This window comes from Herpailurus yagouaroundi, unplaced genomic scaffold (assembly GCF_014898765.1).
Source record: "Herpailurus yagouaroundi ecotype Mexico unplaced genomic scaffold, PumYag 180, whole genome shotgun sequence".
Taxonomy (NCBI): Eukaryota; Metazoa; Chordata; class Mammalia; order Carnivora; family Felidae; genus Herpailurus; species Herpailurus yagouaroundi.
This window is the reverse complement of record NW_024412411.1, coordinates 5252949-5278428: the sequence shown is the minus strand read 5'-3', so window position 1 is coordinate 5278428 and position 25480 is coordinate 5252949. Positions and strand designations below refer to the sequence as shown.

Below are 25480 nucleotides of genomic sequence, written 5' to 3'. Positions count from 1 at the left end.
CTAATAAGGTCACAGGATACAAGGTCAACATACAAAAAAAATTCAGTGATATTTCTATATATGGGTCAACATATATATGAGTTTCAACATATACATATGAGTTTCACAATCTCAACAGGCTTTGGTTCTTTGGAAGAAATTAAGAAGCGTATTGCTACTATAATCTATACAGAAAAACAAAGAATCTAGAAGAGATAAACCAAGATAAACTTAAAAAAAATAAAACTATACAATCAAAACAATATGCTACTGGCATAAGGATCAAAAAATAGATCAATGGAACAGCATAAAGATTATATATAAAGATATAGAGCTACACATATATGGCCAATTGATTTGGGACAAAGGAATCCAGGCAAATTAACGGAGAAAAGAAATTTTTTAAAACAAATGGTGCTGGAACACTGGACAAACATAGGGGGAAAAATTAATTTCATTCCCTACCTCACAGCACATTCAAAAGATTAATTCAAGGAGAGCATAGTAAACATAAAAACTAAAATCATAAACTTGTAGAAGAAACATAGAGAATCTCTTACAACCTTAGAAGAGGTAAAGATTTCATAGATAAGGCATGAAAAGCACTAACCATAAAATTAAAAATAGATAAATTGGACTTCACAATAATAAAAAATGTCTGTTTGTCTAAAGATGCCATTAAGAAATGATAAGCAGTCCACAGAGTGAGAGAAAATACTTGCAAAACATCTATCTGACCAAGGACTGCGTCTGGAGTACATAAAAAACTCTTATAAATCAGTCACAAAGAGACAATCCAGTTAAAAATGGGCAAAAAAGTAAAATGCTTCACAAAAGGTGATACAAGAGTGGCCAAAAAGTACAAGAAAAGGTATTCAACATCTTAGTCATCATAAAAATGCAAATTAAAATCACAACGAGATACATTCCACATCTATTAGAATAGCTAAAATTAAAATGAACATTGGGGCGCCTGGGTGGCTCAGTCGGTTAGGTGTCCAACTTCAGCTCAGGTCATGATCTCACCCTGCACTGGGCTCTGTGCTGACAGCCCATAGCCTGGAGCCTGCTTGGGATTCTGTGTCTCCCTCTCTCTCTGCCCCTCCCCCACTCATGCTCTTTGTATCTTTCTCAAAAATAAATAAACGGTAAAAAAAATTTAAATGACAACATCTATTACTAACAAGGATGTGGAGCAACTGGAACTTGCATCCATTGCTGGCAAAGTGTAAAAGAGTACTATCATTTGGAAAATAGTTTCTAATAAAGTTTAACAGCCATCTAACCTATGGCCCAGTATTTCTACTCCTAAGCATTTACTCAAGAAATATAAAAACGTATGTCTACACAATGATTTGTATAAGAATATTCATAGAAAACAATGCAAATGTCCATCAAACAGGATAATCAATTAACAAATTGAGGTATAATCATGACATTCCACTCATCAATAAAAAGGAACACACCATTGATATATACACAACAATATGAATGAATGTCAACAACAATGATGTTGAGTGAAAAAGCCAGTAACAAAAAGTATACTGTATGACTCCATTTATACATAGTTCAAGACCAGGTAAAAGCAATCCATAGTGACAGAAATCAAGAGTCGCTGGTTGTCCATGTGGGGTGGAATTGACTGGTAGAGAACGGGGGTGGGGGTGGGGCAAAGTAACTTTCTGCGGTGATGGAAATATCCTATATATCTTTACTGGGATGAGGGTACACAGTTATACATGGAATTTAAACTTAAGATCTACACATTTTACTGTATGCAAGTTTTACCTCAGTTTTTAAAAATTACTCAACAATCCCAATCTGAAAGATATCCTATATACAAGGTTAATTTCATTAGGGATTTGATGGCATCAATACCTCTGCCAACATTATGATGATGATGACACTACGCACTAAAAATATTCATGACGTATTTTGCACTTTCAGAAACTGCCTGACAGTTATTGAGGATTTCTTAGGTCATCTAAAGGAGCAACTCTTATTAGTGCTAGGTTGCTAATAAGATCGGTTATACAAGCAACTTCCTCAAAGCTCCTCCAATAGAGGTTATATTCCATCCTATTGCCTCTTGCTATGGGAGTGTATGTGTATACACTCTTTTGATAGTAATACTCTCTTACAAAGTTTGCTCTAAAGAAATTTAAAAGCAAGGAAAGGCCCCTTGTAATGCGGTCCCAGCAAACATCTGCAGCATTATTTCCTGATATTCCTTACCTTGCGAGCTCAGTTCCAACAAAACCAAACCACCGACAATTCCCTAAACACACCATACCATTTGTTTGTAACTTTGAGTGAGCTGATCTATCCGCCTGTAAGTCCTCCCTACCTCTTCACAGATAAGGACAGTCTTGAGTCCATTAAAGAGGCAGCTCAAACACAACCTCTTCTTCAAAGACCTTTCTGAACTATTCCAGACAGGTACAGGCACTCCTTTCTATAGAAATCTGCAGCATCATGTATATAAATACCACTAACAAAGATTACAGAACTATATTTTATAGCAACTGTTTATTTCCTTATTAGATCTTTCGGGGGGGGGGGGGCAACCTCTCATTTTCAAATACATTCCCAGTGCTTAGCACAGGATGTGGCACAAAGGAGGCACTCAGTATATATTTGCGAACTGAACGGCAACTAACTCCTGAATATAAAAGCTCAGTCCTAAGATGTGATTATTTTTTACTGATATCAGTGGGGGATTGAGATATTAAGGAGATAGTTTTCTGTATTTAAAATTTTTAAATATTATATTCAAAACAAAAATCAAATAAAGACCACTCACTTAGGTAAGGAAATGTGCAATTTTTACTAAAAATGTTATCAGAATTCTGATAATAATAGGCATTATCAATTCAGAGCAGAAATCAACAAAATAGCCTGTTACTTTAAAAGGGGGAAAACGCTGCCTGAAACTCACTGGTACTATGCAAACAACCTTGTCAAATGGTAAAGACTTTAAAAATAAAAATGATTCATGACCATAATTAATGTATGACTTCAACTATTTGGCTCTCACTGCCCCAGACGCTTTCTGATCTTACCTTAGGGGCTTAAAACATACAGACAGAGTCACATTTCCTCCAATCTTCAGTGTTATCCAAATAGACTTTCAGAGCCCCTGCTACATCAAGACAGAGTTAATAATGTCCCCCTTTCAAATCCAACAGAAGAACAAAAGTTTGATGTGTTTAGGCTTTTAAACATAATGTGGGGCATCCTGATTCCCCTGGGGGTGAGGAGATGAAGGACTGACAAGAAAAGAAACAACTGCTTTACTTCCAAACCAGCTAGCCAGTTTCAGAGGAATGCATCTTGATTTTGCAAACTATGAAATAATACTATAAAGACCGAAATACATATCATCTGGTCATCTGGTGACAGGTCAATACCAACACTAATACTGCCAAGCTGAAATAAATTCATTATCACAGGTATGAGGAGGAGGGACTAAGTAACTATCTGATAGGTATTCTAGTTAGAGCAAATAAATGCATCCCTATTAATATGCTTTGAGATAACAGTAAGATTGAAACTGGGCTTTAAAATAATGTTTTGGGGTTAGATAGTGTTGTGAATGTAAAAATCTACTGAATGAAAGGCATTATAACAAATAAATAATAAATACCGAGACCACAACAACCAAAATATTAACAATCATTTCAGTAAAGGAGAAGTTAGGAGACCATTTTTGTTTACTTAGTGTTGATCATATCACATCTGAAATGCTGCATTCCATTTTAAGGTGAAGAAGGACCAATTAGAACACCTAGAAAGGCAGCATAGTTCCCTGTGGCCTGCATGAAGAGACACAAAGGGCAAAGGAAATATAAGAAAAGACAGGAATCTATTGAGAGACACAGACATTATCGTTGATGGCTTTGCATTCCATATGAAAGAGTGCCGATTATTTTTCTGAGGGTAGTGGGAAACAAAGTTTTAAGCTGGAAAAGATTTAATTACATTTGCACTTTAGAAAGATCTTTCTTCCTGTAATAAGGTAAATGGGACACAGAAACAAGGCTGGAAACAGGAAGGCTAGTGTGTGGTTATTACAGCCTTCCTAGGAAAAGTTTAGGCATCTTTCTAAATTAAAATAGTAACAGGAGGGATAGTGTAGACGTGAAAAGTGAGAAAGAAGGAGTAATAAAAAATGATGCCTGAAAACAAATTACCAACATCAAGAATACCAGCAAAGACATCACTAGATCTTATAGACATTCAAAGGAGAATTAATGGAAATTATGAGCAATATGCCAATAAATACGAAAACTTAGATGATGTAGTCAAATTGCTTTAAAAAAATCACAAGTTTACAAAACAAATAAATTAGAAAAACTGAATTGCCATTATCAGTTAAATAAGCTAAGCTTATAATTAAAACCACTCTCAAGTAGAAAGCTCTAGGTTCAGAAGGCTTCACTGGGGTTATACAATGGGTTTTGTTTTGTTTTGTTTTGTTTTTTTGTTTTGCTTTGCTTTGCTTTGTTTTTTGGAGACAGAGAGAGCGGGCTTTGTTTTTTGGAGACAGAGAGAGCGGGAGAGAGAGCGAATCCCAAGCAGGCTCCATATGCAGTGCAGAGCCCAATGTGGGGCTTGAATTCATGAACCATGAGATCATGACTTGAGCCAAAACCAAGAGTCGGATGCTTACCCGACTGAGCTACCCAGGCACCCCCCGCCCCTCCGTGCTATACTAGTTTTAACAAAATCTTTCAAAGAAGAAGAAACACTTTTCAATTTATTTTATGAGGCCAGTATAACCCTCATACCAAAACATGACAAGAAGATGACAAGAAGAGAAAATTACAGACAAAACTCACACATGAACATAACTGAAAAAATCATTAACAAAAAGTTAGCAAATCCACTCTAGCAATGTATGAAAAGGGTACGACACATCTTGATCGTATAGGTTTATCTGAAGAGTACAAGGTTAGTTTACCATTTGAAAACCAACAGTGACAAAAATAATGAAGAAAAATCATATGGCTATCTCAGAAGATGCCCCCTAAAAAGCACTTGATACAATTCAATACCTGTTAATGATTAAAAACAAAAAAAAGGGGCGCCTGGGTGGCGCAGTCAGTTAAGCGTCCGACTTCAGCCAGGTCACGATCTCGCGGTCCCGGAGTTCGAGCCCCGCGTCAGGCTCTGGGCTGATGGCTCGGAGCCTGGAGCCTGTTTCCGATTCTGTGTCTCCCTCTCTCTCTGCCCCTCCCCCGTTCATGCTCTGTCTCTCTCTGTCCCAAAAATAAATAAACGTTGAAAAACAAAAAAACAAAAAAACAAAAAAAACCTTCAACAAACTAAGGAAAAAAGAGAGTTTCCTCTGGTGAAGAATTTATTTAAAAAATCTACAGCTAATGCAAAAATGGAACTTACACAAAAAACATCTAAGCTAATGTTATACTTAAGAACAGGACCAAGGAGAGATACCCGCTTTTCACCACTCTAATTCAACACTGTAATCAAGGTCCAAACCACTGCAATAAGGCAATTTAAAAAAATCATAAATCTAGGAAAGGAAGAAGCAAAAACGTCTCTTCATGGATGCAATAATTGTACACATATAAAAAGCCAAAGAATCTGTAATTAAACTGATAATTTTAGCAAGATTGCAAGATTCCAGATTAATATACAAAAATTTAATGGTATTTTTAATATCATTATCAACAAATAACTAGGTAAGTCTAATGGAAGATGTGAAAGACCTGTGCACTGAAAACTGTAAAACACTCCTGAGAAAAACACCTAACTAATGGAGACATATAACAATCACACGGGTTACAAGACTCAGTATTGTTAGTCTCCCCTAAATTAATCTATAGAGTCAACAATGCAATCCCAACCAAAGCCTTGCAGTCTTTTTTTTTTTTTCAACTGACAAGGTGACTTTAAAATTGATACAAAAATATAAAAATCCTAGGATAGTCAAGAAAGTGTTGAAAAAAGAAACAAAGTTGGAGCTTACACTACCAGATTTTATGACCTCTCACGAAGCTCTAGTTTATAAAGCAGTAGTATTGCAGAAGTCTAAACAAACAGATCAATGAACTAGAATTCAGATTACAGAAATTGACCCATTATATAAAATCAATTTACTTTTTTTTTAGATGATGATCAGCATTTTTATTTATTTTTTAATTTTTTAATGTTTATTTATTTTTGAGAGAGACAGAGACAGAATGCGAGTGGGTTGGGGCAGAGAGAAAGGGAGGCACAGAATCTGAAGCAGGCTCCAGGCTCCTAGCTGTCAGCACAGAGTCTGACGCGGGGCTCGAATTCACAGCTGTGAGATCATGACCTGAACTGAAGTCGGAGGCTCAACCGACTGAGCCACCCAGGTGCCCCAGCATTTTTATCAATTTACTTTTTGATTAGGGAAAGACAAGCTGTGTCAACAAATGACACTGAAATAATTGGATAGCGACACGGAAAAACTAAACCTCAATCTCTACCTCACATCATACACAAAAGTGAAATTGATATAGAGCAAAGACTAAATGTAAAACCTCAAACTATAAAGATTCTAGAATAACTTGTAGAAAAATATATTCATGACCTTGGTTTAGGCAAAGATTTCCTAAACAGGAAACAAAAGGCACCATCCATAAAATAAAAACCTAATATATTTTAGCAAAATTTGAAACTTCTACTCTTTACCAGGCATTATTGAGAAAATGAAAAATCAAGACACAGAGTAGTAAAAAAAAATGCTCAATAGATAGATACATAGATATAAACATAGATATAGATACAAACATACAGATATAGTTTGACCAAGGACTTGTATCCATAATACACAAAAAATTCCTACAAATCAACAATAAACAAACAACCCAATAAATATTATCAAAATATTTGAACAAACACTTCACAAAGGATGTAAGAATGGCCAATAAACATGAAATGGTGTTTCACTAGTCATCACGGAATTAAAAATTAAAATTAAAATCGGAGTGCCTGGGTGGCTCAGTTGGTTGGGCATCTGACTCTTGATTTTGGCTCAGGTCACGTACCCAGGTCATGGGATCGAGCTGGCGCCACATCAGGCTCTGCACTGAGCATGGGACCTGCTTGGGATATTCCCTCTCTCTCTGTCTCTCTCTCTGTCTCTCTCTCTCTCTCTCTCTCTCTCTCTCTCTCTCTTTCTCCCCCTTCTGTTTGCATTCTCTCTCTAAATTAAAATAAAATTTAAATAAAAAACTGATATGCCAGTAGAAGCCCACTATAATGGCTAGAATTTACAAAACTGATGATACCAAATGATGGCAAGGAGTAGAAAAGCTGGGAGTTTCAAACATTTCTAGTAGCACTGTAAAACTGTATAACTGCCTTGGAGAACTGGCAATTTCTAATCAATTAAATACACAACTAGTATATGAGAAGGTAACCCCACTCCCAGATACACTGTAAGACGTTTGTTTTCTTTTTTTAAATTTTTTTAATGTTTATTTATTTTTGAGAGAAAAAGTGTGTGAGTGAGTGAGTGAGCAGGGGGAGTGGCAGAGAGGGAGACACAGAATCAGAAGCAGGCACCAGGCTCGGAGCTGTCAGCACAGGCCTGACGGGTTTAAACTCAAGGACCACGAGATCATGACCTAAGCCGAAGTTGGATGCCCAACCGACTGAGCGACCCAGGCGTCCCAACATTGTAAGACTTTTGTAAGGATGTTTCTTAGCAGCTTTATTCAGAACAGCCAAAAAGTAGAAACAACTCAAATGTTCATCAACAAGATAATGCATAAGTAAATTGTGGTAATATGCACAGAAATACCACTCAGCAATAAAATAAACTGCTGATCTATACAACAATATGGATAAATTTCAGGAATTGTATGTTGAATAAAAAAAGTCAGAAACCAAAGAGTACACCATATGATTCCATTTAAAAGAAGTTTAAGAACAGGAAAAGCTAATAATGAAGAGGCAATAAGAAAAGGGTTTAACTCAGCCAGTGGTGGGAGTGAATGTGTAAGAACGATTGGCAAAGGGGTATAAAGGAACTTTCTGGACAAGAAAATATACTCTATAACATGACTGAATGATGACAACGTGGGTGTGTACATTTGTCAAAACTCATCAGACTGTACACTTAAATTCTCTGCATTTTATTGTATATAGATTATACCGCAAAGGAAAAAGTAAAAAAAATGATAGTTGGTATACGGCTTGGGGAATCAGGAAATGGTGATGTTATTTATTGAGATGGGGAATACAGAATGAGCAGTTTGAAAGAAATTCTACTTTCTTTGAGGTGCCTGTGCAATATCCAAGAGGAGGTGTTGAATATTACTTGAATATAAGGATCTGGAGCTTAGGAGACAGATCTTGGCCACAGACAAAAATGTGGCAATCATTAGCACACAGATGGTTATTAACGCTATGAGAGTGAATGAGATCATTCTGGAAGACTGTGAGAATGAAAGAGAACAGAGCCTAGAACAGAATCCCGAGGAACATCAATATTTAAGGGATTAGAAAAAATAAATAAAAAGCTGCAAAAAATTCTGAGGAGGAACATCAATATTTAAGGGATTAGAAAAAATAAATAAAAAGCTGCAAAAAATTCTGACCCAGAATATCTAGATAAATAGGACAGCTGGGAGAGTTGGTGTTACAACAGTCAAAGGAACAGAACACCTCGGGGAAGACTGATCACTATCATAACATCAAGTAACCTAAGGCTTAGATGGCATCTACAGATTTAGCCAACAAGGACTTGATTAAAGCCATTTCAACTCTGTTCACCTTTCTCCAAGTCCTCTGTCACCATCAACCTTCATCTAGCTAATACCCTCCTGACTGGTTTTTCAGTTTCTACTCTTGTTCTTCTCAATTCCACTCTCTCCTTTGTACCAAAGGTAACCCTGTCATTTGGTCAGTAGTCATTGCAGTTTATCTGCCCAAACAGTCTCCAGAATGCTTGCTTGCCTTATAGAGCTATACCCAGAGCTTGATCTCACATACATCGTTATGCGTGTTGCAACCTGCCAACATCTTCCGAGTGAAAGAGGACAAACAGGATACAGAGACTGAAGACTTTGCTCCAACCAGCAACAGGGTCCATCCAGCACTCCACTTACTTCTCACAGACTAACAGAGATAAACCAGTTCATGTTTACACTGCAATTACAGAGGCTCTGATGCATACCTACGATTATATTCCCTTAGAGACAACTAGAAATATTACAATCTACAAACCTGTAACTTGAAAGATTAGTGCTATCTAATGCAGCTATACCTACCTAACCACTTTTCTTTTCTTCATCTCTACAGACACAAATGTTTTAGATATCCTAGGCTAACAGCTAAAGGTTGATTGTCTACAGAATTCCTATCATTATGCAATACACCTAAAGACAGTTAGCATATACGTGCTTCTAATCATGTTTATAGCACCTTCCATTGATGATAAAGTGCATTTCTGGTGACTGGTAAGGCTGTGACCTGTAATTTTTTCCACACTCAATACAATTTCAAAACTTCTTCTTTTTAGAATTCTAGTCAAAGAAATCTAGACACCATGATGGTCATGAATCACCACAGAGCTCTGGAAGTGTTAACTGGCAGCGAAATCACATTACACTAGTACTTGCTTTTCTGCTGCCTCACCTCACTATTCGGTATCTAAATCTATTGATTCTTCCCCAATGTTCTTATCGCCGTTATATCCTTTTCATTATTCCCACTATAGGCACCCCAGTTCAGCATTAAAAAAAAAAAGGCCTCCCTCCCTCTTTCCGATCTCTGCCCTCCTTAATCCATTTGGAACACTGCCATGGGAATACTCTTCCCAAAACACTTTTCAGTAGTGTACTATAAAAAATCAAAACAATGAAATGGGGTCCAGGAGACCTTCCAACTCTTTAGCGTCTCAGTAACTAAAATGGGCATGCGTGGGTGGCACCCCAGCTCTTGATTTTGGCTCATGATTTCACAGTGTGTGAGATCAAGCCCTGTGTCAGGCTCTGCACTGAGAGCACAGAGCCTACTGGGGATTCTCTCTGTCCCTCTCCGACTCTCATGCACACATGCATGTTCTCTCTCTCCCCCCCCCAATAAATAAATAAACATTAAAAAATGATAATAACAAGGATGACTACAGGCAAATTAGAGCTCTTTACACAGAAAAACCAGGACCATATGTAAAACCAAGTGATCACAAATTCTGAAATTCTATGATTAGATGTTACTCTTTGCTTGATACTATGGAATGTATAAACGTAGCTATTTATATACAGATTAAAACTCAATTGTTTTGGCCTAGAAATTCAAAGTCAAATAAAATCTAGTTCAGGCACAATAATATTAATATTTCCTACAAATATTATGTATGTATGCCAAATTGAGTGTCTGGCACATATATGTAGGCCAAAATGAGTGTCTGGCACATAGTATATATTTCATAAATAACTGAACAAACATTTATTTAGTGCTTACTATGTGGCAGGCACTGGGCTAAAAACCTGAAATGTAATATTCTATTTAACCATCATAACAATCCATAAACTACATACATTGTCACTCTACACGTGAGAAGCTAGTAAGAGCCAGAATCAGAATTCAAAACCAGGTCTGTCTAACTCCAAAGCCCAGGGGTCTTCACTGCTACCGACCTTCTACCCATAAACCTATCATTCCTAAGCTAGTCTTGCCATCAGCTCCCCAACAAACCTCAATATCAGTAATACTTTACATGTTAAATAAATTTTTAGTTTCCAAAGTCCTTTTTTTCTCAGATACATTGGTTTGGTTGAAACTGACAAATACACAGGTCCCAGTTTAGTGCTCCTACCACACGAGGTTGTTGTGTGTTCTTTCTATCATTCTACTCACAATGGTCCTCATACCTGATCTAAATCTGCTGCTGCTTTCTACCCTATTACCTTTGTGGTAGGCAGAATTCTAAGATGCCCCCCAAGATTCCTGCCTCCTTGTATCCCTTTGCATGTTAGCAAGCCTTGTGAATATGATAGAATATCAGTCCTGAGATTATGCTACTTCATAAGGTGAAGGTATTTGGAGGATATAATTAAAGTCCTAAATCCACTGACTTTGAGTTAATCAGAAAGGAGATAACCTGGTGCTACAGACTGAATTGTGTCTCTGTAAAATTTATATGTTGAAGCCCTAACCCCAAAAGTGACAGTATGTGGAGATTGGACTTTTAGGAGTAATTAAGGTTAACAGTGAGGTCATAAGGGTGAGATCCAAATCTGATGGGATTAGTAGCTTTACAAGAAGAGAAAGAGATATCTCTCTCTCTCCCTCCCTCTTCCCCGTACAAACAGACCCCGAAATTCCTCTAGAAGAGGAAAAACTCAAGTAAAAGCCCAGGAGTATTTAATAGTTAATATCTGGTAAGGCTATACCTTTATCTGAGTTGTGGTCTTCTTAACTCTGGAAGCATGGCTCTATCTAGAGTTCACATCATGTTGTAATAATCTATTTACTGCCTTTCCCTCCACCACTGGATTCCATATGCCTTGAAAACACAGAACTATATCTTATTAGTGTTTGTTGCTCTTCATATGAGTCTTCACAGTACCTGGTACAGACCTTCAATACCTATTATTTCTCTTCTTTCCCTCAGTAATAAGGAGGAGCCCCAAAGCACAGGACACTTAAACCCTTAAAGCACAGGAGACAATAAATAACAGAAAACTATTTTAAGATTTCTTCTGATTCTGTTTTCCTTAGATTGTATGAAATGTTGACTGACAAATTTACTCATGTTTTCTTTCATGTGTATCAAGCATAGAAAAATTCCTGGAAAACTACCTTGAGAACATTTCTTTAAAGTTTGTAAACCACATAATACTAGAATACAAATTTCTGATTGTCAAATTCCTCTTAAAGAGTGGTTTTTATAAAGGTACAAAGGAATTCAAATATGTCTGCCTGGAACAAAGAAGGTCTATCGTTTCTCATTCTAGATACTAAATGTCTATCAACATAGTCCCAATTTTTCCGGCAATCACGTTCCACTGATTATTAACATTGACTTGATTACTGATTAAAAGTTTTGCATCTTTTTTTGCTCAGGCTGTGCCCATATGTCATGCCTTCTTCTTCTCATACAGTTGGTTTTGGGACTCAAGTACAGTATAAGGCTATATCTCTACCCCAATTAAATTTCATCTTGAAATTTAAGATGGGCTGAATATATATTTACCTTCCAGTCCCTAGAGATCTTCTTATATACTGATTCTGTTACACAGAGTAATTACTATTTCTATAAGCTCCATATTACCACTGCATTGGCTTTCTAAGTTTTTTTTTTTTTAACTTTGCATATGTTTTCTATACCTCTGTTCAAATGCTTAGATTGTAATATCCTTAAGGGAAGAACCATTCACCATTGTATCCCCAGCATACTGCACAGTTTCCAACATATAGTATTCAGTGAACATCAGGCAAGTAAATTACTGAATGAATGGACATGCTGAACAAGACTAGATAAAAAACAGAGCCCTATGTCATGACATTAGAAATTTCCCTCTAGGGACGCCTGGATGGCTCAGTCAGTTAAGTGTCTGACGTCGGCTCAGGTCATGATCTCGCAGCCTGTGAGTTCAAGCCCTGTGTCGGGCTCTGTGCTGACAGCTCAGAGCCTGGAGCCTGCTTCGGATTCTGTGTCTCCCATTCTCTCTCTCTCTTTCAAAAATACACACACACACACACACACACACACACACACACACACACACACAAACTTGACACAAATGCTTAGAGCAGCATTGTTCATAGTAGCAAAAAATTAAAATAAAATTAAAAAAAATTTCCCTCTAGACTGATAGTAAGTCATTAAGCAGTTACAAATCTTCCTATTTTTAATATCATCTAGCTTATACTTCTTCATTTTGGTCCTAAAGGTTTCATTACCTAACTGTCACACACCTTATCAGTTACTGCCTGGATCTACAAATCTAATTACCTTTCCAAAATGGAGACATTAGTCTGAGACAACTTGTTCTTGTGAATGGTTCACTAAAGGAGAAGGGATTTAAGCTTCTGTTTAAAGGAAAGGTAGGTAGGACAACTGTATACAAGAGAACAGCCAGTTAGGGCCGTGGAATAACTTCTCAAAATCCTTAAAGGAGCAGAGTGCACTGTATGCTCAGAACAGGAAGTGGGTGGTATGCTAAAGCAAAGAGAGCATGAGGGCAGTGTCATGAAAGGCAGTCTAGGAAGGGTGATCAGAGCCAAGTTACCGTGGACTTTAAATGCCTGAGAAATCTTTTGCATTTCCACAGCACCTACAGCAGTCTTGGACACATGGGAATCACTCAAATACTTGTTGATGGGCTTATTAAATATGATAGTTTCCCAAAAGACCAGAAATCTACCCTAAAGCCTGCTTCTACATTCCTCCGTCTAGACCATACACATAGTTGAGAAGAACACACAGTCTCACAGCAATGGCATCAAATAAGAGAGAACACTATTACTACTTATGAAATTAACACTCTCATGGAAAAGTAAATGGTAGCATCGTGGGTGGGAAAGTTCTACCAAGGAAAGTTAGGTGGTGTGAAAGCATGTGATAATGAGTGTGTCAGGTCTAACTAAGATGTGCTCTCAAAAACAAACAACACTGATGAAGCAACAGTTATAGAACAATAATCAACTGTTCAGATTTCCAATTTACATCTCGAATAATTCATTTCAGGCAAGAAGAACCACATTTGGCATAAGAGCAGGCTAAATCATTCCCAGATTTTTTCATAATACCATCCATGTGCTAAAATGCAAGTTTAATTTAAAATATATTCATTGTACAATAAACATACTTGAGGAAGCACATACAAAAGTACTTCAGAATTAGAAACAAGAAAGGAGACAAACTACAATAAGATTTTAAAAAATTAAAAGGAATACTACATACAACTTTATGCCAACAAACTAAAAAACCTAGCAAAAGTAAATGATTATCTAGAAAACCATAAATTACCAAGTTGCTTCAACAAGAGGTTGAAACATAAATAGATCAATAACCACAAAGAAATTAGAAAGATAATCAAAGGGAAGTGGAGGGAGCATAGGCCCTGATAGTTTTATGGGTGAGAACCACCACCTAAATAGAAATTATATAAATTGTTTCAAACCATGGGAAAATACAGAGAGCCTCTCACTTCGCAGTAGCTCTTACCAGTTTTAACTTGGACAAGAACACAAAAAAACTATATGCCTGCCTCATTTATAAAGAATTAAATTGATTAATAATAATAATAAATATTAAATAAAACATTAGGAAATCTAACCTTAGTACTGTGTTAAAAAATATATCATAAGCAAGCAAAATTTATCCCAGGATTATATAGAAGGTTTAACATCAGTAAGTCTGTGTACTCACTGTATTAATAGAACAAAGAAAAAAAGCTAGGCTATTACTGAGTAAAATCCTTAGTTACTATGCATAGAAACATTCTTACCTGATAAAAGGAACCTATCAGAAAACTCTAATATACATGATATCCAATGGTAAACTGTCAGCATATAACAGATACCCTCTGAGGTAAATTAAATTTTCTGTGTATGGCCACAAAAATATCTCCCACCCTACACGTTTTCTGCAATATTGCTTTAGTATTTCCCTACCAAGAGGTGGAATATATTTCTCTATTCCTTGAATCTAGGCAGGCCCTGAGACTGTTATGACACAGTCAAATACAATACAATATACGGTATACAATATACCACATACAGAAGTGACCCTGTGCTAGTTCTAGGCATAGCCAATAATTGGCCTACAGACTTCTATTCCCTGTCTCTGAATAGTCCTTCTGCAGGCAACCAGTCTCCAGCTAAGAAATCTGACTACCCTGAGAATGCCTTATGTGAGGAAGCCCAAGCTGGCCGTGTGGAGAAGAAGCTGCTTAGAGGAAAAGACAGAGATAAGGCTGGCCACTCTCCACTGTCCAGCCATGCCAACTAAAGGCATCAGAAATGTCCATATGTCCAATCCAGCTGAATCTTCAGCTGAGTCTGCCCACTGTTGCCATTTGACTGCAACTACTTGAAAGGCCCCAAGTAAAAACCACCCAAGCTAAGCTCAAGTCATCCCACAGAACTGTGAGGATCTGAGGATAATAAATTGTCTTAAACTACTAAGTCTGGGGATGAGCTGATATGTTACAACAGAATGCTCACTATGGAAGACTTAGCCAACTTAAGAAGTTATAAGAAATGAGAAGTATACCCTTAGAAAATAAAAGACAAAAAAAAACTGTTACCATTTGCAAATGATATAATTACCGACATAACATACCTCAGAGAGTCAGTTAAAAACTATCCCATGAAAAGATTTCAGTAATCAGAAGCAAGACCAGCATGCATAATCTAGAATGCCTCTAATTCCAAGTGTTTCTCCACTAACCTTATATGATATACCAAACAGACTGTTTCAATTGGTGAAACCATGGTACCAACGCAGTACAAAACGTATGTGCACAAAAGTGCCGTTTGGCTTTGCTTGGCTCACAGCCGTAGATCTTGCATCTTTAACGCCGGTTAACCGCTTATAAATTTTAATCTTTGATCATGAGAAAGATGAGGCTATAGGAATGTAATTCAAATAGCATACATTCATTCTGAAAATACTGGTTAAATCTCATCACTCTCGGGCCTCTTTAAAAATAATCCACCGCCTCCATACAGTATATCCCACAAAATTAACACTTCTCAATGTAAATTTTACTCTGTCCTGCAGTCTGTATAATTTCAAGACGATCCTTCTGCTCCTGTAGAATCTTCCCACTGTATTTACCTCCTCCTCTATCCTTATTGTATGATCTTATATCTCACTACAGACCCTCAAAACTCTTCTAATCTAAGGGCTTTCTTTAGTCCTTCCCTGAAGACTTCAGAAAAATTCACACTGGCTTCTTTTTTACTGTTTTAATGCTCACAAAACTAAGGATACTAAGTATCTTATATATTATTTCATTCAATTCCCATATGTACCACAAAGTTCAGCACTTGATTATGTTTGTCTTGACACTAATTTTTCCAAGACTAAATCTTATTCAACTAGATAGACAGTAAGCCTCTTGCCTTCTTCTCTTGTGTTCTCTCCCACTGTATCTAATAAACACTTTGCATGTGTTTAATATATACTTGATGGTTTTTAAAATCAATTTTGAAATTGTAATTTAAATAATATCCTTCAGGGGCCACCTGGGTAGCTCAGTCGGTTAAGCTCCTGACTTTGGCTCAGGTCATGATCTCACATTTCGTCGGTTTGAGTCCCATGTCTGGCTCTGTGCTGACAGCTCCGAGCCTGGAGCCTGTTTCACATTCTGTGTATCCCTCTCTCTCTCTGCCGCCTCCCCCACCTCAAAAATAAGTAAACTTTAAAATAAATGTAAATAATATCCTTCAACTAACTGGCTTTCATAAGAACAGTATTTAAAAGGAAATTACTAACCTTAGTTAAATCCTTTTTTTTAAATTGAGGAATAATTGACATAACATTTATTAGTTTTAGGTGTACAACATAATGATTTGATATTTGCATATACACTGCAAAATGACCACCACATTAAGTCCATTTGTTTTCACTATTCTGGTCTTTTATGACCAAGCCTATCCCCTTCCTCTCCTTTTTAGAAATTACATGGGTAAAGAGAGGACACATTTTCTAGGATTCTGATTTTTCAGGCTTGTGAGCATTAGAGAGAAACCAATGCAGGGTTCGTGACTTTCCACTTGGTTCTGAGGTTCTAGCAATGTGAAATTCTTATAGACTATGACTTTTAGTGTAAAATACAAGGTTTTGTTTGGTTTGGTTTTGTCTTTTGTTTTTGTTTAAAGAGAGAGCATGAGCAGGGAAGAGGGGCAGAAGGAGAGAAAGAGAATCATAAGCAGGCTCCACACTCAAGGTGGAGCCCGACCAGGGGTTCGATCCCACAACCCTGGGATCATGATCTGAGCTGAAACCAAGAGTCAGTCATTCAACTGACTCGACTGCCCAAGCACCCCTAAAATATACGTTTTTCAGATTACTCAATGGTGGAAAATGACATTTCCTTAATTTTAATCTTAACTGGACTGAATAAAACAGTATCAGGTTGGAGGGAAGAGATGCCAGCTATGGTGACCGTAATGATTAACTTTAAAGCAGGCTTAATTGGAGAGTGACAATTTTTTTTTTTTTTTTTTTTAGGTCTTGTCAGATGTTCCCAGAAAAGATCTAATTTCCAGGGAAGTTAATAATAAAGATATGGAGAAGCATATACAACAACAAAAATCTGAACAGAAAGTTGGTCTCTGCCATATTCTTGGGTATAAACAGATAACAAAAGCAAAATGAGAAAAGCATTTTTACGGAATTTACTCCTGCAAGTAAATCAATGAAAGAAGTTTCGTTCACTGAGGAAAAATTCCTACGAAAAAATGTCAGCTGAATTAAAACATGTGCCCAATGATATAGCTGAACACTTCTGGTGTAAATTCATTTTATTAAATGAATGATAACAAACAGTTCAGACTGACAGACGACCCGGAGACTACCCAATAATTCACCAGCACAGTATGCATCAGAATCACCTGGGCTGCCTTTTTAAAAACAAATAATACCTAATGACTCATTCTCAAAGCCTCTCCATCAATTAAAATGGCAATTATCTGTGAGAATGAAAAAATACATCATCAAGTCATATGATTTTGTTAAGGCATAGTTTTTACAATTAATGAACGCTGTCTATCTGTGGAGATACAAGAGGCAATTTGGCTAACGCTTGGATTTTATAAATATAACGCGTGGTGCAGTGCACTAGTTCAGAGACTGGGCTGTGGGGCCAGTAGCAGCTCAAACTGCAGCTCTGGTGTTTATTAACCATGTGACTTTGCGGAGGTTCCCTAACCTTCTGTGCCTTTTCTGGCAAATGATGATAAAAATAGTACATGCTTTAAAGGTTTATCCCAAGAACTAAATACTTATAAAGCATCTATGATCTGATCGCTTGAAAAGTACTCCAATATTAGCTGTGATTCTAATTGTTATTAACCTCTTAAAGCTCATGTATTTATTCCAGCAAGCATGCCACGGTCCAAAGCACTCTGGGGAGTTGCCTACGAAACTTGCACCGTCTCTGAATATCTTCAGTAATGGCAAATCTCTATCTGTCCTGGAGAACTGGATATTTTAGGACTCATCAAAATTAATGTGGGCCAAAGTTTTATGAGTTAGATGGGCAATCAGGCTGGATAGTGAGCTTTTAAGTGAAAAATAAAATGTGATGATATAGTAATTTTTTTTTTTTTTTTTTACTGTTGTTAGTTCCAGAATAACTAGGTAATTGACTCACTGTCACAGTTAAGGTCACCTTTGTAGTGAAAGGAGCATGGTAATGTTAGCACTGAGAGTTATTTTAGAGGTCTTTAACCAATGCTCTCATTTTAAATATGAAAATGAAACCTCAGTTAGCATAAGTGACTTGCCCCAAATCTCAAAGCGATGCCAGCCAGAGAGTTAGTTGAGATGAAAGCCCAAGATTCCTAACTTCCAGTTCACTTCTTCTTCCTCTACACCACACAGCCTTGTTGTCCTCTTGGTCACATCAACGTGTGACATTTATATTCATGCAAATGTCTATTGCTGGTATTAAAAAGTAAAAAAGTTGCTCCTAGAACCAAAAGGTTTTCGTAGAACCCCCTATTGCCAATACATGTGATTAACTTTGCTCACTTTGGATTTTAGTATAATGTTTCAGGATTGGCTTAACAAATTTGTCCATTTGGCCTACTCTGAAGAAAATGAGCAAATACAGAATTCCTTCTAGATTGGCAGTTTTGTTGCAGTTTTAACTGGACACAAATCAAAGTTACTGCAGTGTCTCCAAAGACATGTTCCTACCAGTGTATAACTACTTATAACTCTTGAAGTCTGTTCCAAAAAAATAAACGAGCACAACTCTCCTTTTTCCTCCCTCTTCATCCCATTGGAACTCTGGCTTATTACCAGTCTCACACACTCGCAAATGCCTTACACGTCTTTTAGTCACTGATAAGCAAAAAACAATCTGAATTGGGTCAGACTTTATAGTCTTGGGGTCTTTAGACTATATATTCCTGAGGCCTCCTGAATTCTACAGAATTCTACATACATGCATATGTATGCATATAGGTATATGTATGTTTTTATGTCTGAATATGTATGTGTAAGGGATTATATAAGGACACTTTGCTACAGTAAAAAGGACATTCAACTGGAAGCCAAAAAACCTGGTTCAAACTCAGTTCTACCAATTTAAAAGCTATGATTTAGAGGATAGTCTATAACCTCTCTATGAATCTCTAAGCTCTGAGTTCTCTATGGAAAGGGATGAGATCATATTAATCTTTTAAATTCCCATTCTACTGTGTCTGGCCCATAGTAGACTTTCCATAAATTTGTTTTAGTTCAAATTTGGGAACAAAGGGAGACAAAGGAAATAACACATAGGTGGAAGGTAAAGTCCACATCTTTCACAAAAGTGGAGTGTAAAGTCATTTTTCTACCCAAAAATTACTAAAATGTTCTACAAGATATCAAAATCCTACTTACTTACAGTCTAACTTACTCCACTTCTGGCCAAGACAGTGTAATAGAGATTATATTTACCCTCCCAAATGAAACAACTAAAAACAACAACGAAAACAACAACTAAGAAAACATGTTGAAACAATGGTTTTCAAAACACTGGCTATCAGGCAAGAAAAGATAGTAACAGCTGAGAGTAAGGAAACACATGACTGGAGAAAGTTTCCAGGCTGATACCCAGAGAGGGATCCCAATAGAGTAAGGTGGATTCCATGAGATGAAGAGAAAAGTTGGGAGTCCAGAGAAACCACAGTGCTAGAGTTCTCAGAATATTAGAGAAAAGAAAGCATACAGAAAACTCCAGAGATCTGGAAAGGGTCACACTCAAGTATTCAGTTGTATACTGATCAGTGAATCATTGCAGGAAACTACTCAAAGCCAGAGAAAAAAACCATCCAAAAGGACTAAAAGAAAAAATCAGCAGAGATTGCACATGGTGAAAATAACATGTATTGCTCACACACAGAGTATGACCCATAATCCATGAGCTATACATAAAGTATTGAGAAGAGTTTTGTTTCAGAGGTAGATAAAATTAGCCACAGACTAAATGACGTTCTAGTCCAGCCTTACAAAATTTAAAAGCAAGATGTCAAAGGATCAAAAATTTTCCAAGGAACATAAATATATCTCAGAATAAATCTCAAGAATACTCATAGAACTAAAAAAATACCCAGAAAACAATAAGGAAAAATTAACAATGCCTGGAATCCAATCAAAAATTACCATACATGCAAAGAAGCAGGAAATAGAATACAAAGTGCATGTAAAATCAATCAACATGAGTCTGGGAAGGCAGTGGTGATGAGGATGGATAAAAAAAGAGAAAGAGAGAGGGAAAAGAAAGAGAAGGAGAGGGAGAGGGTGAAGAGAAGGAAAGAAATCAATTAAAACTGACCCAGAGTTGACAGAGATGACACAATTAGTACAGGACCATTGAAAGTTGTTACAGTTGTAATTTATATGTTCAAAAGCTATAGAAAAGATTGAACATGTTATATAGAGACATGGAAAAAAAAATTTTAAACCCAAATGGGACTTTTAGAGATGAAAACTATAATACTTGAATGAAAAAAATTTTTCTTGATGGATGAACAAATTAGATACTTCAGAAGAAAAGATGAGTACCTGAAGACATATTAAAAGTCTATGGATATTTGGATAGGAAAAATTCAAAATGAGAAAGAAATAAGACTAAAACAAAAACAGAAATAAACTAAACATCAGTGAATGGTAGGACTTCAGCAAGCTAAATATACATGTAATTATAGTCCAAGAAGGAGAAAATAGTGGAGGAAGACACAGAAAACATTTTTTGAAAAATTAATGATTGAAAAATTTCCAAATTTGATGAACACTACAAACGCAGATCCAAAAATCCCAACAAATGCTAAGGATAAGAAGCACAAGAAAAACTATACCAAGACATATCATAATCAACTTGCTTATAGCAGTAATAAAGAAGAAATCTTAAAAGCAGCCTGAGAAAAAAGTAATATTATGTAAAATGGAACAAATACAGAAATGACAGATTTCTCACCAGAAACAATGCAAGCTAGAAGGCATGGAGCATCATCTTTAAAGAAAAAAAAAAAAAAAAAAAACCTTAAACTAGATTTCCATACTTAGCAAAACTATCTTTCAAAAACTAAGAAAGTATCAAGATGGTTTTAGATATACAAAAGGTGAAAGAGTTCGATTACCGACAGACATACACCACAAGAAATGTAAAAAGAAATACTTTAGGCATAAGGAAAATGATACCAGACACAGAAGGGAATGAAGAGCATCAAAATTGGTAACTATGCGGGCAAATAAAAGACTGTTACTATTTAAATTTCTTTAAAAGTTAATCAACTGTTTAGGGGTGCCTGGATGGCTCAGTCAGTTAAGCGTCTGACTCTTGATTTGGCTCAGGTCATGATTTCAAGGCTTGTGAGTTCGAGCCCCATGTCGGGCTCTGTGCTGACAGATTGGAGACTGCTTGGGACTCTCTCTCTCTCTCTCTCTCTCTCTCTGCCCCTCCCCTGCTCACTCTCGCTTCCTCAAAATAAACTTTTAAAAATAAATAAATAAGTAAATAAATAAAAATAGAAGTTAACTGTTCAAAGCAACAAGGATAATATATTGTAGTGTTGGTAATATCTAGAAGTAAAATACATGATAAAAATAGCAAAAAGGCCAGTAAGAGGAAAAATGTACACCAATGTAAGGTCTTTTTGCTGTATGGAAAGTGATATGCTATCACTCTATAATGTAAATTATAAACCCTAAAGCAACCATTAGAATAACAAAACAAAAAATTAAAGCTAACAGAGCCAACAAAGGAAAGAAAATCTAAAATTAAGCAGATAAAGAGGAAAAGGGGATCACAGAACAAATGCAAGAAATTGAGTACAGATAGCAAGATAGTAGATTTAAACTCATCAATAGCAGTAATTAATGTAAGTTAAAAATAGCCCAAACACCCCAATTAAAAGGCAAAGACTATCATACTGGATTTAAAAAAAGGGTAAGACTCAACTTCATGATATCTACAAGGAACTCCCTTTAAATATAAAAATGTAAAATAGGTTAAAATATAAAAAGCAAATAGGAAAAAGATACACCATGCCAACACCATTCAAAAGAAAGCTAGAATAGCCGCATTAGTTTTATACAAAGTAGACTTCAGAGCAAAGAATATTACCAGGAATGAAAATAACGATAATGATCAATTATCTTCAATGATAATTCATAATTCACCTTAAATGATAATCAGAATGATAAAAAAAGGTACCAGCAATAATTCTAAATGTTTATGCACCTAATAACAGCTGGAAAATGCATGAAGCAAAATGTGATAGACCTATAAGGCAAAACAGACAAACTCACAATATTTAACATCCCCCTCTCAATAAGCAATAGAAAAAACAGAAAATAAGTAAGGATATAGAACACTTAAAAAATGTGACCTAGTTAACATTTATAGAATACTCTACTCAACAGAATATTTTTTTCAAGAGCACATGAAATGTTTAACATTAAAGATCACATTCTGAGCTACAACACGAGTCTCAAGAAATTTAAAGGATTCAAGCCTTGCAATGTTAACTTCTCTCATCACAATGGAATTTAATTAGAAATCAATTTTAAAATCTGGAAAATATGCATATTTGTGACTTCTAAACAACCCTTGAGCCAATGGAAAAAAACCAAAGGGACATTAGGAAATATTCTGGAATAAATGAAAATGAAAAAACACACCAAAATGTATGAAATGCAACTAATGTACTAACTTAGAAATTTATAGTACTAAAACCATATATTTGTAAACAAGAAAAGCCTCAAATCAATGACCTCAGCTTTCACTGTAAAAAAACTACAAAGTACAAATGAAACTCAAAGTCAGCAGGAGAAAGGAAATAATAAATATCAGAGCTGAGATCAATGAAACAAAAAGCAAAAGCAATAGAGAAAAATCAAAAATACCAAAACCTGTTTCTTGGAAAAGACTGATATACTGGCAAGTTTCTGGCTAGACTAACCAGGAAATAAAGCAGACAACTCAATTACCAAATCAAGAAGAGGAGAAGTAACAGCACTACAGATTCTAAAGATACTTAATTTTACCACTTACATAAAATGGACAAATTCCTTGAAAGATACAAATTACCAAAGCTCACTCAAGTAGAAATATAGATGACTGGAATAGTTATATATGTAAAGAAACAAAATTTTAGTTCAAAATACTCCCACAAAGAGAATTTCAGACTCAGATAGCTTCACTATGAATTCTAACACACACATAAAGAAGAAAGCGTACCAATTCAACACAATCTCTTCCAGAAAAATGAAAAGGGAATATTTCTCAATTCATTCTGGCTCCCTGATAGAGGGATCCCTAATAGAGGAATCAACTACTAATAGACATTTGTATTGTTGCCAGTTTTTGGCTAATACAAATAAAGATCTTATGAATGTCTGTACATAAATCTTTATTTGGACATACACTTTCACTTCTCCTGGATAAACATCTAGGAGTAGAATGGCTAGGTCATATTGTAGGTATACACATCGTGGAATGTCCACACAATGAAGTACAGCTGAATAACAAAAAGGAGTGAATTACTTATACACACAACATGGACGAATCTCAAAATAATTATCTTGAGATATAGAAGGCAGACAAAAAAAAACACATACTTTACAATTCTATTTATATAAAATTCTAGAAAAATCAAACTAATCTATGGTGATTAAAAAGCATATGAGTGTTTGCTTGGAGATGGGGGAAAAGAATGAGTAAGAAGGAGGGATTAACAAGGGGCATAAGGAAACTTCTGGAGCTGTTGAATATATTCACTGTCTTAATTATGGTGACAGTTTCATGGATGTTTACATATCAAAACTTATAAATTGTACATCTTAACTTTGTGAAGTTTATTATGTTAATTATATCTTAATGAAGACTTTTAAATCCTTAACATCAGAACTCAAGACTCTTCATCTCCATTAATTCTTACACAGGTACACAGGCACAGGTACACAACTACCCCAGATCATGATACTTTCCTCAAAACTACAGTGGAAAACTCACCAAGTATTTATTACACACACTCAAACTTTAACATCCATTCATTCTTTCAAACAATATTTATTCAGAACCTAAAATGTAGAATAATGCTGAGCAAGACGCTAAGAGTGATACAAATGAATTAGATTTGAGGTCTTCCAACAATCTCTTTTAAAATATTTAATCAAATGTTTATTCATAGTTAACAATGATCTTTCTCATTTTCTGGTTCCTCATTTATAGACATGCACCCACAAGAACACGCAAGAACAAACATGTAGACTATTCATGTATCTCCACGAAACTGATGCAGTATTTTGCTCTGTATTTTAAACACACTTGATCACCAGGCTCATAGGAAACTTTAGCATTACTACGTGTGTTATGAACACATGAGGTGGGAGTTTTACCATCTACCCACCTATTTTGACATATAATGCTTACAGCAGCATGTCTTTGGCCATCATATAGTTGTGTCATCTGTGAATATCTGCTAGTACTTATGTGCCATAAAAATCCCATCATGTTTTCTAGTGGAAATATCAGCATTTGGAATAGTTAAGATGAAAAGACTGGCTAAAAGTAAAACAGGACTTAGGGGCAACTGGGTGGCTCGGCTGGTTAAGCATCCAACCCTTGATTTCGGCTCAGTTCATGTTTTTGCAGTTCTGGAGTTCGAGCCCCACATCGGGCTCTGCGCTGACAGCACAGAGCCTGATTGGGATTCTCTGTCTCCCTCTCTGCCCCTCCCCCGCTCACGCTGTCTCTGTCTCTCTGAAAATAAATAAACTTAAAAAAATTATTTTTAAAAAACAGGACTTATAATAGTTGCCATGTTAGCCACCATCCCTATCTAAGTAGGCTCCTTTGCCCACACACTCCCTGCCCTTGTATAGAACTATACTGTGAAAAGAATCTGCTTTAAAGAGAAAAGACACAAAAATGTAAGCCTTCCTTTTCTCCTTCCATCCTTCTTCCCTTCTTGCATAGTTCAGTCTAAGAGCCTTAGATGGAGCCAAACAAAGTAGACTTCCGGTGTAGTATGGGAGATGGTGGGGAAGGAGTTGCAGCCTGATACAGAATGTAAGAGCCTAAACAAGGTCACAAGGGAATTTACGTGGGGTAAGAGGATGATGACCCACTGCAGGGTATAGAACCTCAGCAGAGTAAGGATAGTGTATGTCCACATGGTGGCAGTGGGATGAGAGTAATTAATTATATGCAGGGGGAATTGATCTAATAAGTAAATATAATAACGATAATGAAGAAGTAGGCTTCTCATTGCTGGAGAAGAAAGTTGTAAATACAAAAGAAAATTAAAATGAACCTGTGACATT

General features: G+C 36.2%; 1 protein-coding gene across 3 annotated transcripts in view; it reads right to left on the bottom strand.

The window, feature by feature from the left end:
* UVRAG (UV radiation resistance associated) overlaps window positions 1-25480 on the bottom strand; it is a 301824-nt gene that overhangs the window by 171768 nt on the left and 104576 nt on the right. The window lies entirely within an intron of this gene.